Genomic DNA, 16,461 nt, shown 5'->3' on the forward strand with positions numbered 1-16,461 from the left:
TCGGGCTAAGGGACCAGTCTCCAATCATCTAGGGCCCAGTGCCGATGTTCTTTCGCCCAGTTGAGGCGTAGAGTCCTGTGTCGTGGTGTTAGCAATAAGACTCTGATGGGTTGGCGGCCCCCATAACTTATTGCAGCTAATAATCGCCTGATGGTCTTGGCGGAGACGTTTCTGTCACCTACCTCGTTGAAGTCGGCGGTGATTTGTGCCACTGTCACTCTCCGGTTGGCTGAAACAATGTGTGACAGATGTCGACGGCCACGTTCATTCACCACCTTTCTCCTCCCACAGCGCTGTTCCCCATGAGATGTTATTCCGGAAATGGCGTATTCCCGATACACTCTTGATACTGTCGAACGAGGATTGTGCAATTTCTATACCACCTCCGCGATAGAGTGACCCATGCGTTCAGCACCCACTATCATCCCTCTTTCAAAGTCGGTTAACTCATGACGTTTATCCATACTATCGAATTACTTCTGTGTGAATGTAGTGTACCTATGTACATGTACTTGGCAAGCGGTGGGTTCGTCCACTAGCGAGAAGGGTGACAGCGTCGCGTTTCCCAAGGAACCAGGTATCCTATGAATTCTGTCCTTTAAGTGTATGTTTATTGGTATGGCTCCAAGAAAGCTGATAGCTTTGCAAATCGCAGATAAAATTAAGATTTTGCAAGCTGTAGACAAAGCTGTGTATTCTAAGACTGACATCGCAAACAGTTCGGCATTGGTCGGGAAAAGATTGAAAGTTTAGAGAAAAATGCTGCAGAACTCGAGCACGAAAAGCGAAGTATCCGGATCTTGAAAAGATACTCCTGGAATGGTTGATGATGATGCGTGCATAAAATGTTCCCGTAGATGGTAATATTTTAAAAGCTAAGGCAGAATCGTTTGCGCATCGAATGGATATTGAAGAATTTAAAAGTTCAGATGGATGGACTCGTCATGGCCTGTCTTTCCGGGATATTGCTCCGGGATATGCGATGGTCATTCTCTGACCTTTCCGCATCTTCCGTATTTGGTGGTGACGGGTTCGAACCCCAGTCTAATCAAGAAGCGTGTGCTACGCAATGCTGCTCCTCCCCACCTGGCTACGGAGGCGCCTGGCCTGTCTTTCAAAAAAGTGTGTGACGAAAGTGCAGCCATGGACATTGACGCTACGAAAGGGATGGAGGGAAAATCGTTTAAGAAAAACTGCGAAAGAATGCTATTAGACAAAATTATATATCATCCCCCCAATGCACACACACACACACACATATATATATTTTTTTTTCCCCCAAAAAGGTCCGTAAACGTTTTTGATTTTTGAAAGGGTCCGTAGATCTCAGTAGTTTGGGAACCACTGGAACGCATTTTAATCCATGGTGCTTGTATAGAGGAAAGTGCACTCTCCTCTATACTCCCGTTACTCAGTGCCATCCATTAATACATGAACAGTTTGGAGATAAATTCCGGTATTTTAGGTTTCCAATCTTTTTATTGTCATTTCACCTCGGAACTAAAGGATTATCCATAACAGCTTAAATATGTGAAATAATTTTTCTAACGCATTCACACAAATTTTCCAGAACAAAACTAAAATGAGAAAATAATAAAACTGCTTTTTACGAGTTTCTTGCTCTTTTTATTACATCAAAAGGAATGTCGAGAAGGGGAAAATAGTAATGTAATAATAAATGAAACCCGAAAGTTCCACTGAGATTTGAATTCGGCTTGCTGGATTCAAATTCCAGAATGCTACCCGTTACACCACGGAAACATTGTCACTAATTTTGCATCTGTGAAAAGGACAATGATTTCATTATAACCGTAAAAATGATCTACATAAATTAATGTGTATTTGGCATGTTTGAACTTCGCTTAAAAGTTTAAGTCGGATAGACACAACATTTTCAGGCCATGTTGTTTTTGGTCCTTGGGAAAGTTTAAAGGCACGATTTTATTTAAATCTCCCGTCCGTCCACAATAGAAATGTTATACTGGAATAGGAACACCAATTCTTTTCAAAATTTCAGGATTTATTTCTAACAGACTTAATTGTTTTAGAATTCCGGAATTGTCGATAGGCTGTGAGCCCCTGGCCGTGAAGGGCAACCTGCAATTTTTTGCAATAAAGATCATCTCTCTCTCTCACTCGCTCACCTGCCCATTGCGCGATGAAAGTTAGGTTTAACTTTGTGGTGTGGGATCTAGATGCACAAAAGACAAAGAGAGACTTAGAAATTGGTAAAATAATGATCACTTAAATCTACCTTTAATTTAAAAAAAAAAAAAATTCAGATTATTCTCATACACTTTATGTAGATCATTTTTAAGTAACTAAATCACCGTTTTCAGGGATATAGCAGTCATTAGCAGTGGTTTCTGGTGTAATGATTAGCACTCTGAATTCAGCTTTCCGAGTTCAAACGTTTGAACTCGGAAAGCTGTCTTATCGAACAATAACCTGTAGAGATAGGGAGGTCATAATCCTACTGTATAAGGCAATTGTAAGACAACATTTGGAATACTCTGTTCAATTATGAAGACCTCGTGTGAAAAAAGACATTGAGGTTCTTGAAACGGTCCAAAGACGGGCGACTAGAATAGTAAGATCAGCAAAAGGACGATCGTATAGGACGAAAGACTTCAATTATGTGGGCTACAGAGTTTGGCAACCAGGCACCTCAGAGGGGCACTTCATTGAGAGTTATAAGGTTCTGAGAGAGAGAGATCAGTAAAATGAATGAAAACGGAATTTTCACTGTTATAGAGAATTCCAGAGGGGGCGCATAGATTCAAATTACAAGGGGAAGAGGTTTAAACTAGATTGTAGAAAGTTTTCTTTTAGCCAGCGGATCACGTTGATTACTGGAACAAGTCGAGGGTTTAGTGCCAAACAACATTAACTACAAAATTCAATTTTTGTTTTGAGACAACTTTAATTTTACTTTATACAAATAACAATGCATATCATGTCATAGAATGGTATCTCTCTAGTACTTTACAAGTTAGCTTGGGCTATAAGCACATTTCCTGTAAACCAAGAAAATGTCAAATGATTTTTTTTTTTTTTTTTTTTTGTTATTTACAAAAACGTTTACTACAAAATGCTTTTGTGGTTAGCGTTTTTTTTTTTTTTTTTTTTTGATAGTTGTTGGCGCATCGGCTTCTGTGGCCATATTGCACCTCCCAAGGTTTTTTTTTTGCAGTACTTTGATCCAAGCCCGAGGCGGGAATCGAACCCGCGACCTTTGGGTTGCCGGGGAGGTACTTTACCCACTCGGCTGGTTAGCGTTGTTTGCCACTAAACCCTCGAAGTTGTCTCCGCAAGTAGTTGGGGCTGACAGTGTGAGAAAATCTTAAGGCCACAGTTTAGAGAAATTCAAAGGTCAACTGGATGGTAACCTGCGTGAGGAGGGAAATACATAATTTGTATTTTTTATCTACCTTTTCTTTTCATTCTTTTCTTTTTCTTCTTCTTTTTTTTTTATATGCAGCAAAAGTCTGTGGCTTTCTTTGCACTATGTAGTTAGTACTAATACTAATACTAAATTACTGCAAATAAAAATTTATGTAATAGTGAATTTGCGGACGCTTTATTTCTTTAGCAAAGTTCTTATGCATCACATCATCAGTGTGATTGGCTTTACACAGAAGTGCGATCTACCGAGCCTGCTTGGCTCCCCTTCCTCCTTTTTCACAGATACATACACTGCTTAGTTTTTTGATGAGCCTTGTTCTTTAAATTTTATTCGTATAGTCTCTTGATTTAACTCTACGTGAACAAATATTATCTCTGTACAATTCGATAAATACTATTATTCTTAGGGAATGTGAAGGGTGTACTACGCCCAGGCTCCGAGCCGAAAAGAGTCCCAAATCTCAAAAAGGGCCCGTTCCCTCTCAGTCCAGAGCAAGGAGAACTCTTCCTCCTTGCTGTCCTTTTCCTCAACATTAATTCTCACACTCGGGCTTCCTGAATTCTAGGGCCTGCTCCGATTATACTCAATTCCTTGTGCATATTAGCAGTGCACAAAACTAGAGACGACGCATGAACTGCATGTAAGTCACAGTGCTTGTAAAGTTCTAAAAATAGTTAACTAGTTCAATTTAGTGTACAAGTTCAAAATGCTTTGGGCTTGTACACCCAAAATACTTGTATGCAAATATTTAGCAAGAAATAGAACTTAGCAAGTTTCTAAACTTAATAAAAAAAACTTGCAAAGTTTGAGCTCGTTTAGAGAGCACCTAACCAGGAATCGGAATGGACCACTGCGCACTGAAATGCCATTCCGGTTCGTCACACGCATTGGTAATATGATGTACTTACACTGATAATTAAAAATAAGATATTTTATTAATATTTTATTTTATTTTATGCTTTCTGTTTCTTAATTTTATTTCCAACCTGTGAATTGCACAGTTCCTTTTTGAATAATGAATTTGATTTTGATTTTGTAGTTTCGCTATTTTGTTTAAATAAATAAAATAAATTTTCTGTTTCTACTACGGGACAGCCACACGGTCCGAGGAGTTCACAAGATAGACACAATACAAGAAACAGCACCGTATTTAGCATCGTACGCTTGAACCATCCAAGATCCTGTACTTATGCACCTTAGCTCCTGACCACCCTGCTACGACAACGTTGGGTCTCGTAAAGGCCAAATACGAAGAAAAAATTAATTAAAAAAATAATAATAATGAAAATACAAATAAAATAAAAATGACATTATTTCATAAGAATATGAATTTCACTTCTCTATAGTTCTGAGAATTTATTATGCATATTTCACTGTCCCCGGAAGTGAACTACCAAACCCCGGCAATAATTTCTGGGGACAGTCAATTCCGGGGACGCCGGTAAAACTAGTTTCAACTGCTTAATAAATGCAATGGTCAAATAGGAGAAAGTTTGCCTTCACAACGAATTGCCCAAGCGTCGCACTGTTTTCAAACAAATAACATCTGCCAAAATAATTAATCTGCCATTTGTTTTCTTATTACAAAATAAAGATATTTATCAATCATTATCTTTATTTTGTAATAAGAGATACCCGGTTATGATCATTGCCCAGAGGATAATGATTATAACCGGGTGTGATTAATAATTAATTAATTAATTATAATCGGGTGTAATAAATAATTATAATATACAGTAGAGTACTATATGCAGTTATACTGTATATTAATTAATTTAACGCATATATAATACTTAATATTGTTACATTTATAGCATAACTTATGATTTTATATGAAATTAATGTCAGATTTAACTATATTTACATAAACGCAAGTACAGTGTTTAAAGCAAAACAGTACCGAGCAATAAAACTTTATAGACTGTTATTGCTAGGTTGCCAGGGTTGTTAATGACAGTAATGACAGTACGCTGCTGCAACAGGATCTAGAAAAGGTGGGCCGATGTACTGAGAGGTGGCAACTGAAGTTTAACTTTGACAAATGCAAAGTACTGCATGTGGGTAGCAGTAACCCCAGAGAAATGTACCAACTGTGTGGTACTATACTCAGGGTAGCGGATAATGAAACTGGCTTGGGGGTAATTGTGCAGTCAGATATGAAGTCTTCAAAGCAGTGCAGACAGGCTGCTAGGGTAGCTCATGGGGTCTTGTAGCAGCGATAAGGTGGTAATTATCTCTTTGTATAAGGCAATGGTTAGGCCACACCTTGAGTACAGCATACAGATCTGGAGGCCTCATTTTAGGAAGTATTTGGAGCTTCTGGAACGAGATTGGTGAGGGGGGTGGGACAAAGGGCTGCTCTTATCAAGAATGGCTTTAGTTCTGCAAATTGCCGCGCGTGGAGACTACGCACCTGCGAGGTGATCTGATTGAGGGTTATAAGGGTTTGAATGTTTTGTGCAAGTTCAGTGCTGGTGGGATTCTTCCTCTTGCTCAAATTACGCACCTGAGGGGGCATAAATTCAAATTAAGGAAAGACAGTTGTAGAACAGATGTGCGGAAATTTGCCTTTAGCCAGTGAGTGGGAGTAGCAATACACTAATACATGTTCATCTGAGAGTACAGTAATACAGTACAAGTTAGTCAATATACACAGATGTGTTACATTTCAAGCACGTTAGTAAATGGTAATAATTCATGATTTGTAGTTGGGGGAAGGTAAAAAATAACGACTTTTATTCATAAAAGTTGTTTCCGCACGCTCGCTATACTTGCCATGCATGCCTCCAATGAGTTCCTCGGCAAGAAACATAATATTCGGCACTAATAATTGTCGGATTTCTATTGGTCTGATTTTAATAGCTCGATGAAAATCCATGCGGAACACAGACAGATGAACGCACATAGTGAAGACAACAGGTGTTCTACGGATATATGCTAATACACCTAATAATACAAAATGAGGACTTTACAGTTCATTTTTAGAGTTTTTTTTTCGCTTTCAGTTCATTATCTTTTTTTGTCTTGAGCATTCAATTTTCATTCAACGTGAAAATATTTATGTTGATAAAGAGAAAATGCATTCCCGTGTTGAAATTTTTGGACCCTCCACCCTAATTTAAGTTTCACTCAACTATTCATTAAAAAAATTAAGCAAATCAAAATTTAAAACAAAAAATAAATAAAAATGCACGATGTGTATTATACTGTATACATAAACTTTATTTACTAATATAGTATATCGATAATAAATAATTATTTATTTGCATACAGAATTATGACACCAAATTATACAGTTTTAAGAAGCTAAGGATAAAAGACTGAACAGAATTTTTCTGCTCTTGAAACAGCAGCGCAAAATATCGCTGGGATCGCTCGTTTCGTTCCAATCATAGAACATAGTCACAAGTTCATCTTTTATTTCAAGTCAATCTTAGTATTTTATTTTTATTTTTCAGGTTCCTTTTTATGGAAAAACATTAAAAACAGGTCTTCGATAAAAACAATTAGCAGATATTATCCTCCTTATTCATTTTATTTTTATTTCCGTCCGTATTTAAAATTACGTTACCCCTGTGGTCGATGTCTTTCTCTTTGACCTGGAATGGAATGAGGTGCTTTTAAACATAGTCGACATCAGCATCACAATTTCAAAAGTCTCTTTCTCTGAAAGTAACATGTCAAACTGTTGAAGATTAGTGTTAGTCAAAAAGTATGAAATACAGTACTTATTCAGAACTTCGACAATAAATACACAGGGATAGCATCAATTCCGTTCCTTATAAAAGAAAGAAATTAAAATATAATAATAAATTTTAAAAATGTGTGTGGGGGGATAGAAATCATGTCTATTATTATTATTATTATTTTTTTTTAATTTTATTTTGCACACTCATCACAAATTACTGTACAAATGATAACGTAACATTAATGTTTATTTTTTAGGCACGTTAACATAGCGCCTGTTGTCTTCAACAGATATTTCAATCCAGCAATCAACCACTCGCTGGCTGAAGGCAAACTTCCGCACATCTATCCTGCAACCATCCTTCCTCAACTTGAATTTATGCCCCCTCATGTATGTAGTCTCACGAAGTGGAAGAATACCATTAATATTCTGCTTACTCAATCCAGTCAAGGCTCCAATCAAGTCAACACCTCAATCAGATTTATAGGTGCTTGGTCTCCAGACGCTGCAGTTTGCACAACTGAAGCCTTTCTAGGTAAGAGCACCCTTTTGTTTCCTTCGCTAATCTAGCTGCCTTTCTCTGCACCCATTCCAGCAGTTCTACATCCTTTCTAAAGTGAGGCCTCCACTGGTCTGGAGACTTCAGTTGCAGGATAGACGTGAGAAATTTTTTTTTCAGCCACTGGTAGTTTGAATAAATTTAGCGAAATATTAGACAAGTTATTAGAGGCCATGGACAGAAGACGCCGGAACTTTGGGTATAAAGGGAAAGGTATTGTAACACTATCCCTATATTTTTAAGTAACAAATAACTCCCTATCCTTTATGTAGGATGTTGTAGGGATCTGAAAACGTGATTCCATGTGTAATGGTTAACAGGCTGGACTTTAAATCCGATGTATTGAGTTCAAATGGTTGTGGGATCTTTAATTAATGTTCTGTTTATACTCCCAACTTGACCACGAAGTCAGTGGAATTTAGAAGTTATCATTTCGAAATTGAATACAATTGTTAACCGTATTTAGCGATCACGCTGGCTTGAACCAGGGTCCACTGAAACGCGTGTGCCACTGCCCTCTCGTGTTTGACAACTCCACTGTTTACTACTGCTTTTGCTACTTCTGTTTCACTGGTACTCAAAAATTCAAGTAGTTCTTCCCACCCTCGGCCTCTAACATACACAACGAAAATTTGGCATCCTTTCGCTCAGAGAAGTTTTGATTTCAATTTTTCTTTAATCTAAACTAATTTCCGAACAATAATAACAGAATAGAGCGTGATTTAAAAAAAAAAAAAAAAAAAAACGATCATTTTAAAAAATGAAAAAATTTCCGCTGCCGTGACCAGGATTCGAACCTGGGTTATTGCGGCCACAACGCAATGTCCTAACCACTAGACGATCACGGCACACACTGTAAGTGTTCCAACTTCTCTAAATAAGCTTTGTAATGTCAACGACCGCGAGGAGGGTAGGGACAGGGTAGTAACTCGGTTAGTTTTTATAGCATCCTAATTTTCCTTTTCCGTAACCCACCCTCCAGAGCGAAAAGCGATATCACAATCTTCACACTATTAAGCAGTTGCGGTTAAAGGCTGCTTAGGGTCTCAGAATTTAGAGGTCCCGAAATTACTACTGTATATTTAAACCTTGGCACAGTGCCAAGGTTTAAATATACAGTAGTAATATACACTGAGACATTCGCTCGCAATATATTTCAAAATGATTTAATTCATTAAACACTTCCTTTATGAATTAATTAAAAGTCAGTGATGCTAATTAAACCACATGATTTTTAATTGAATTTTACTGCGTAAAAAGCATCGCATAAAACAAACTCCCAGGCAATAGAACTACTGTATATACTTAATAATTGACGACTTGTCTGGATTCCTTATTGAATCTCGTAATCAGGCGTAAACAGAAAATCAGTAGTTTATTTAGGATTCTTTTCATTTAATTAATTCATTAAGAACAACATTACTCAAAATCAATAAATTTCTGTTTACACTCTGGGACGGCTACTTATGACCACAAATAGGAATATACAAGAACATCACCATATTTAGCTTGAACATTAGCTTGAACCATGGTTAACTGAAACACATGCACAACTGTATTCTAGAGCTGGCCACTCAGCGGCCACCATTCAGGTTTGATTCGTGTAAATATAATTGTGTAATGACAGATATAACCGTAAAAACTTGCAAAGAGGATCAATGCTTGCACCTCCCTGAAAATATTAAATCAGCTAATATTCTTAAGGTCCCAAAAAAACTTTTGAAGTGAAACTTCTTTAGGCGTGCTGCAGGCAGTTTTCAGTTGGGAGTAACTTGCGTTCGTGGATTAACGAAAATGCGACCATTGCCATATATAAACCCATTAGGGGGACTTTGAACAGCCAGCTATCGTATTAGGTAGGTTTAATGCCCCGTGTTGGGGAGATCACTGAAGTTAAGTAGTATCAGGCTAGGTTAGTTACCCCTGGGAATACCCGGTGTGGTTGTATTTCTTTCTTTTTTTTTTTTTTTTTTTTTGGTTAACCTGTGGAAAATATTCTTTGGATTTTCACTTATCATTTAATTTTGTTAATTGGTAAGGTAATAAAATGTAAATCTATAAAAGTAAAGATAGCGTGTGAATAGTATTCCTCCTAGTTTGGCTTATTACAATTGCCGTTAATAGAATTAAACTTCAATTCGTAAACGTGATTACAATGACCGTCTTACATCTCTCCAGAAATGTTAGAAGTGAATTTGGAAGGAGTCATGGTAGTTGATACTGCAAATAAAAAAGGGTGAAGAGTCCTCAAAAACCCAGTCGTAAACGAAAAGCGAAGAAGCCATAATCGACTACCAGAAGTACTCCATCAAATCGTTCAACACGTAATACACAGCCGGAGCAACAACAGGATTTTAAGAAACACCGAAGCATCCACGCACAGTTTAAACGTACATTCCTGGATAAAGATTTCGGTTCAGTCTGTTCTGTGTGTTTGGTTCAAGAACGATGTGAAGATTGTAGCAGCTCGGGATCTTCTCAAACAGCATTTCCAAATGAGGATGTAAATCAAATGTCGGTCTGTAACGGCTGTCGTGGCTCTCTCAAGAACAAAGCGATTCCGACTCTATCGAAGTCAAATGGTTTTAAATATAATCCGATGCCACAGCACTCGCCGAAACTACATTTGGTAACGGAACGTCTCATATCTCCGAGGTTCTCATTCATGCAGATTCGTCGCCTGCTGCATTCATATGGTCAATACGGGATCCTCGGTCAAGTGATAAACTCCTGGCAAATTCGCCGTGATGAGTATTATTGTCTCTAGTACATGTTCTGTACTTATCAGCAATAAAGAATTTATTTATTTATTTAAATGTTCGCCTAAAGATGTTTCACTTAATTTCCGCTATGCGTCCTCGGCACACATTTTTTTAAAAATTTTTTTTTAAATAAAAATAAAAATTGAATTAAATTAAAACTATGGAATTTGGTTCTCATCCAATCCTTGCAATTCGGCCGAATTAGTAGTGATCCAAAGGGTGTTAAAATGCTTTATTAGCTGCTAGTTTCCTTAGCATGTATTCATCATAATGCAGCCCCAGCTCCTCTCAATCTTCATTTTCAATTTCTGTAGATCAATATTTAATAGCATCTTAATTTTCAACCATTTCCTCATCTCTTAGAAAAGTAACAATCTGGATCGCTACGAAAACAATCTACAGCTAACCAGGATTTAAAAGAAACGTTCATATGACTATATATATATATATATATATATATATATATATATATATAAGTAAAATTGTTTCAACCTCAATCGACACCACTGAGAAAAGTACATGATCTCTTCACAAAGATAACGCAATAATGTATTACCTTAGATATAGAGGCTGCGTTTGATGCTGTGAATGTCCCTTCTCTATTGGGGCTTTTATGATAATATTATCACATCAAAGGAAACATTCTGTGCTTTTTCTCTGCTCTCCTTGGCAAGAGGTTGTTGCGATTTGAAATCAACATCATCATAATCATCACTATCCTAACACTTACTTGTACCTACGTTTCCTGGGCAATAAGCTCATCCGCGCTTTATTCCTCTATCCTATGAATTTTAATCTTTTGGTCCTTGGTCGTATCCTCCGTATGATAAATCAAACATTGAGGATGTGTTACCGCCCCTGTCCCGAAGAGGCGGATCTCCACTATCTAGAACTCAATTAAACTTTAAACTTCAAAGGCAAACATCTATAAATTGTGATTCTTGTGCCAGCCAAATTAAAAACACTAAACGCTAAAATTCATCAATATATTTTTGTATTTTATACTTTTTACAACATTTTCTTTTTATACAACTATAAACTATAAAATCAATAAACTCCAATTCCAACTAAATCTCAACTCCATAAAAACACTATTTACATATATACAAATTTTTACAATTGTCTAATCCTGCTTACTTCTCTAGCGAACTCAGCAAAAGCTTCATTCCATTCTATATTCTTAAATAAGTCACTCCAGGTGTATGAGTCGGAGCCAATCTGCCTAATTAACATATTCCTTCGTATATCATATCTTGCACACTGCCGTAAAATATGCTCTGTATCCTCTACCATCCCACAAATACACATCGGATTTTCCTTTACACCAAGCTCTACCAGTCTTTTCTTTAACCCATGTCCAGTTATTAACATTCCTAGACCAGACCAAGATGAAATCTCTTTCATAGTTTTCACCCCAGGCAGAAAGGCAAAGGTAACACGCCCCTTAGCAGAACCGCTCCATCTTTCCTGCCATATACAGTCTATATCTTGCTGTCTGTAACCTTTTTCTTTTCTACTTTCAAATCGTGTATTCCATACTCTCTTCCCTCTTCTCTACAAGATTTTTTCCCCATAAGTTCTATTCTCTTATTATTCTTAATCGCTTATTCCATTGTCCTTTTAAGTATAATCAGATCCACTAGTTCCTTTCCCGCAATAACTTGCAGAACATCATTTGAAATGGTTCTGCAGGACTGCCAGAAGGGCAAATCTATATGCTGAAATAAGACTTCTCTTAACGTGGGTATTAGTCACTCTATGTCTCCAAGCCCCACATGCATGTCACAATCCGTAGAAATATACATTTATAGAAGCGGTCTAAGGACTTGCCTTTCACTGCCCATTCTACCCTTGTGACTTCCTAATTTTTAAATAAATCATCCTCACTTTATATCTCAATTTCTGCACGTGAGGCAAAAAGGACATCCTCTCATCCACTTAAACTCCTAGGTACTCGACCAAGGGGGCCTATGCTATCGACGTACCAAATATTTTTGCAGTCGACCTTCTTCTTTCACTGAACTTCCCTTTGAGCAGAATCATGTGAGTTTTATTCATCGATATCTCCATTTTATGGGCTTCAGGCCATTTCTCCACTTGTTCCATAGCTCTCTTAATTCTTTCCCTTCACCATTATTAACAAATTATCAGTATATGCTACTGGTTCACATCCTACCCACTCCTGAACTAGTACATCATCCAATACAATATTCCAACTATAGGGACCTATGACTGAACCTTGTGGAGCACCTCTTGCCACTTCCGTAACGTTCCCATATTTTATTATAATCGCAACTTTCCTGTCTTTAAAATAATCTTTTAAAACTCCATAGAACTGCCCAGTACATTTCATTTTTCTCATTATTGCTAGAAAGCTCGGCCACCACATACGATCAAATGCCCCATTAAAGTCAAGAAATATACCCAGGACATAATTTTCTGAAATCTCTTGTACATATGACACCATTTTAACCACAGCATCTTCAGTAGATCTGCCCCTCCGAAAGCCAAACTGCATAGGGCTGCTCATTCCACTACTCTTGTAATATCCCTTCAATCTATTCATCAATACTCTTTTTTTCAAAAACCTTTGCAATAATCGGCAGTAATGACACTGGTCTATATAATCCAGGATCTGTCCTCTCTTTTTCTCTATTCTTTAATAATATTTTAATGTATGCTTCCTTCCAACAACTGGGAAAGATTTTCTCATTTAAGCACACATTATATAACTCTACAAATTCCTTTCCAAATTTCAAACCAAACTTCTTTATCACTTCTGCGACTTGACATATTGGAGGACTGTTACCGCTAGAATTCCCCAGGGTGACATCCTCTCTGGATTGTTATTCATGGCAATTACAGCCTCACTGGGACGGAATAACCAACAAACCATCTCCCACGCGGATGACCTTAAGATTCTAACCCCATTTGGGCTCAGTCCAAACTCCATCCTGACCACTAACCATATTAATAAAATCTAATGAAAACTGCATCCTTTCTTCAGCACTTTAGCCCGACGATCAACCCCGAGAAGACCAAGATAATAATATTCTCTCTGAACACCAATCTCACAGTAATCGCTTCGACTTTTGTTAACACCGAAATCCCTGTTTTTACTATGCATTCCGACTTAGGTGTTATGTTTAACACATAAGTCGGAATAAACAGCTGGATAAACTCGCTTCACGAACCTTGAGTCTGCATTGAACAACAAAACAAAATATGCTGCATATTAAAGATCCTGGAATCATTAAGAAATACATCAGAACGATTGTCTATCCTCCACTATTGTACGCTTAGGAAGTATTGACTTCGGCCACCCTAACAACAAAAAAAGCTTCTCACTGCATCTGAATAGTGGCTACTGAAGTGGACCAATTGGAAGTCATATCTGCCGCCGCAAAACAGAACGACATTAGCAAATGCAGTGCGGGTTCCCCGTCTGTCCGAGCTTATTGATTCCTGGGGACCGGTCATCAAGATGAAAATGGTTGCAGGACTTATTTCTGAATTCATGATGCTGGAGGGTTCTTGTCGCAGCCTTGCGGACTGCTCCAAGACTTGCCCCCAAAATACGAGACTTTTCCAGACGGATCGTTTCCTCCCTTTTCAGATGCTTTCTCAGGTTTATATAATTAGGTGTTGACCTTCACAAATTTCCATGCGACAAAAGCTATAGAAAGGAAGTCTTATCCATGCAGAGATAACAGTTGGACTGAACATATTCGTTTTTTTTTTTTGAGTGACTTGCAAACATATTTGGTTTTGAACTCCTGTATTGTGATGATGCTTCCCAAAAAGAATTAACTGTCATGTGAATTACAAACTGGAGGTGTGGAGAGCTGTTTCTCTCACTGTTTGTAAATAACTTTTAATTTTTTTATTTGTAAAAACCTTTTACTTTGTATGTAATTTGCTCTCATTGTTTCTTATGTTAACCCTTGACCTGTGAGCTGTGATTGCAACATTACCTTCCTGGCACTTTGCGTCCCGGGGTGGTTTCCTTTTGTTGAATGCAAATTTGTGAAGGTCAACACCTAGTACCTCTCGTAACCATGACAAAACTATTGGCTGGTGATCGGATTGAAAGGTAGATACAAGATCATCATAGGTTACGCATGATGTAGATAAAAATGCAATACAGTACCTAGAAAGTTTGATCCACTAGTGGGCTCTTTATTGGCTTGCCGCATATCATCCATTGAGTGAAAAAACTCACAGAGCTTGACATAAAGGTACCCACAGTTAGGTGGCCGGTTAAAATCGCCGTGAACCAGGTACTGAGCAGATGAAGGAGGTGGTTTGAAAGCCAGAGAGCCCAAATTTTTGATAATTTCGATGGTTGGTCCTGGGAGAACATAAACAGAAGCGATGTCAATGTTGCTAGAACGGAGCGAGACCGTGATTGCTTCAAAAGATTGATTATAACTGAGGTTGAATAAAAAGGAGGTGTTAAACAGTATGGCCACTCTATCGCCCCTAGGCTGCTCCCTAGAGGCGCGCAGCAGAAACCGGCAGTAACAGAGAGCAGATTAACGAGTCTTAATTAGGTTTAGACCTTGCTTTTGCGAGAGAGATTACTTGTGTTGAGATTACATGTGTTCGAATCTGGAATTCCATAGTAATTAAGCAAATTAGTTTTCATGTAAGATGAGAACTTTAAAACGAACCTCCATTAAACGATGAAACCTGGGGTGTGGACTTGTTTCAAAGCTACCGAGATGAAACAGTGGATAGTCGAAGATATGGTGCGTGGATTAAGTAGGCAAATAAATTTTTAACATGGACTGAGCGGAAAGGATCCTTTGTTTCCACTGGTTATATTCATAACTAGTGGAAAGAAGAAAAAAATACTAGATTTTTTTAGCTTTGTAATTCTTATCAAGAATTATAAAAAATCAGAAAGTTTTAAATAATTTTTTCACTCTTCAGGTTTGGGTTTTTCTTCAGAAACTGTTAGTAATGTAATACGAGTTATCTTTAGAGCTCTGCTCCTGATGATATCACATAACTACACAATTGTATACTGTAATATTTAAGCACACTATTGAACTCTGTATCTGGTGTTTGTTGTAAGTTATACTAGTATTTTTATTTTCTCATAATAAATAATTACTGTATTGTCATTATTAAAATGACACACTGCTCCATTGCTATTATTCCATGCTGCGTGAAGCACTGGAAATTACTAATTTTTTCTCATGTCTGCTCAGTACACAAATTTTAGATTGTCCGTTCCGTCTACATCCACTGGCCTCTATTTCAGGGGTGTAAAATTTACCTCCCTCACTGATTTCAGACAGCGCACCTGTGTGGAATACTGCAAATAATATATTAAATATTTTCGCGTACTTTTGCACAAAAATACATAATTTCGTGACCGGTAATATTTACTAAGGTTCGTATCATCTATGAGTTTTATTTAAATTTTATATTAGTATATTTTTCTTTTCAGCAGTCTTAACCACATTTACATTTCTTATTATCTTCATACAGGTTTAACACTTTTAACTTGAAAATTTTATAACATTTGGGGGTAGCAAAACAACTTTTTAGAACGCTCTCATAACTTTGCCAGTTGACATTTCTTTTTAATTTTAATTTTAAATTTGTTTCTTCCACTAGCTGAGCGTCTATATTGGAATTCGTGTGTGTATGATTATGTGCGCGCGCGCATACACACTCGAATGGATATTTGTCGTTGCTACCAGAGGAAAAAAAAAAAAAAGACGGAATTAAGATGTTACAAAAACTTGCCGAGTCACATCATTTTGTGTTCCACGTAGTGATTGAGAAAGAGGTTATTTTGAGAATTTAGAAATGTTTGAACGAGTGCCGTGATCGTCTAGTGGTTAGGACATTGCGTTGTGGCCGCAATAACCCAGGTTCGAATCCTGGTCACGGCAGTTAAATATATGTATTTTTTTGTTCCCTCTCCTCCATATTTTCAAATAATCAACTATTATATTCTGAATAATATATATTTATATTCTTATATTTGATTCAGAATATTTATTATTTATGTACAGTGAAAGTGTATATG

At 37.3% G+C, this 16,461-nt stretch overlaps 2 non-coding genes across 2 annotated transcripts; one reads left to right on the plus strand and one right to left on the minus strand.

Moving 5' to 3' along the window:
- Positions 1-8,429: 8,429 nt before the first annotated feature.
- TRNAH-GUG (transfer RNA histidin (anticodon GUG)) lies at positions 8,430-8,501 on the minus strand. The gene has a single exon. It is a non-coding gene; the product is annotated as a tRNA-His (tRNA).
- A 7,751-nt stretch (positions 8,502-16,252) lies between these two features.
- On the plus strand, positions 16,253-16,324 carry TRNAH-GUG (transfer RNA histidin (anticodon GUG)). Its single transcript has one exon. It is a non-coding gene; the product is annotated as a tRNA-His (tRNA).
- Positions 16,325-16,461: the final 137 nt, after the last annotated feature.

The sequence above is a fragment of the Mastigoproctus giganteus genome, chromosome 7 (genome assembly GCF_048544385.1).
Source record: "Mastigoproctus giganteus isolate SK-2022 chromosome 7, ASM4854438v1, whole genome shotgun sequence".
Lineage (NCBI taxonomy): Eukaryota > Metazoa > Arthropoda > Arachnida > Uropygi > Thelyphonidae > Mastigoproctus > Mastigoproctus giganteus.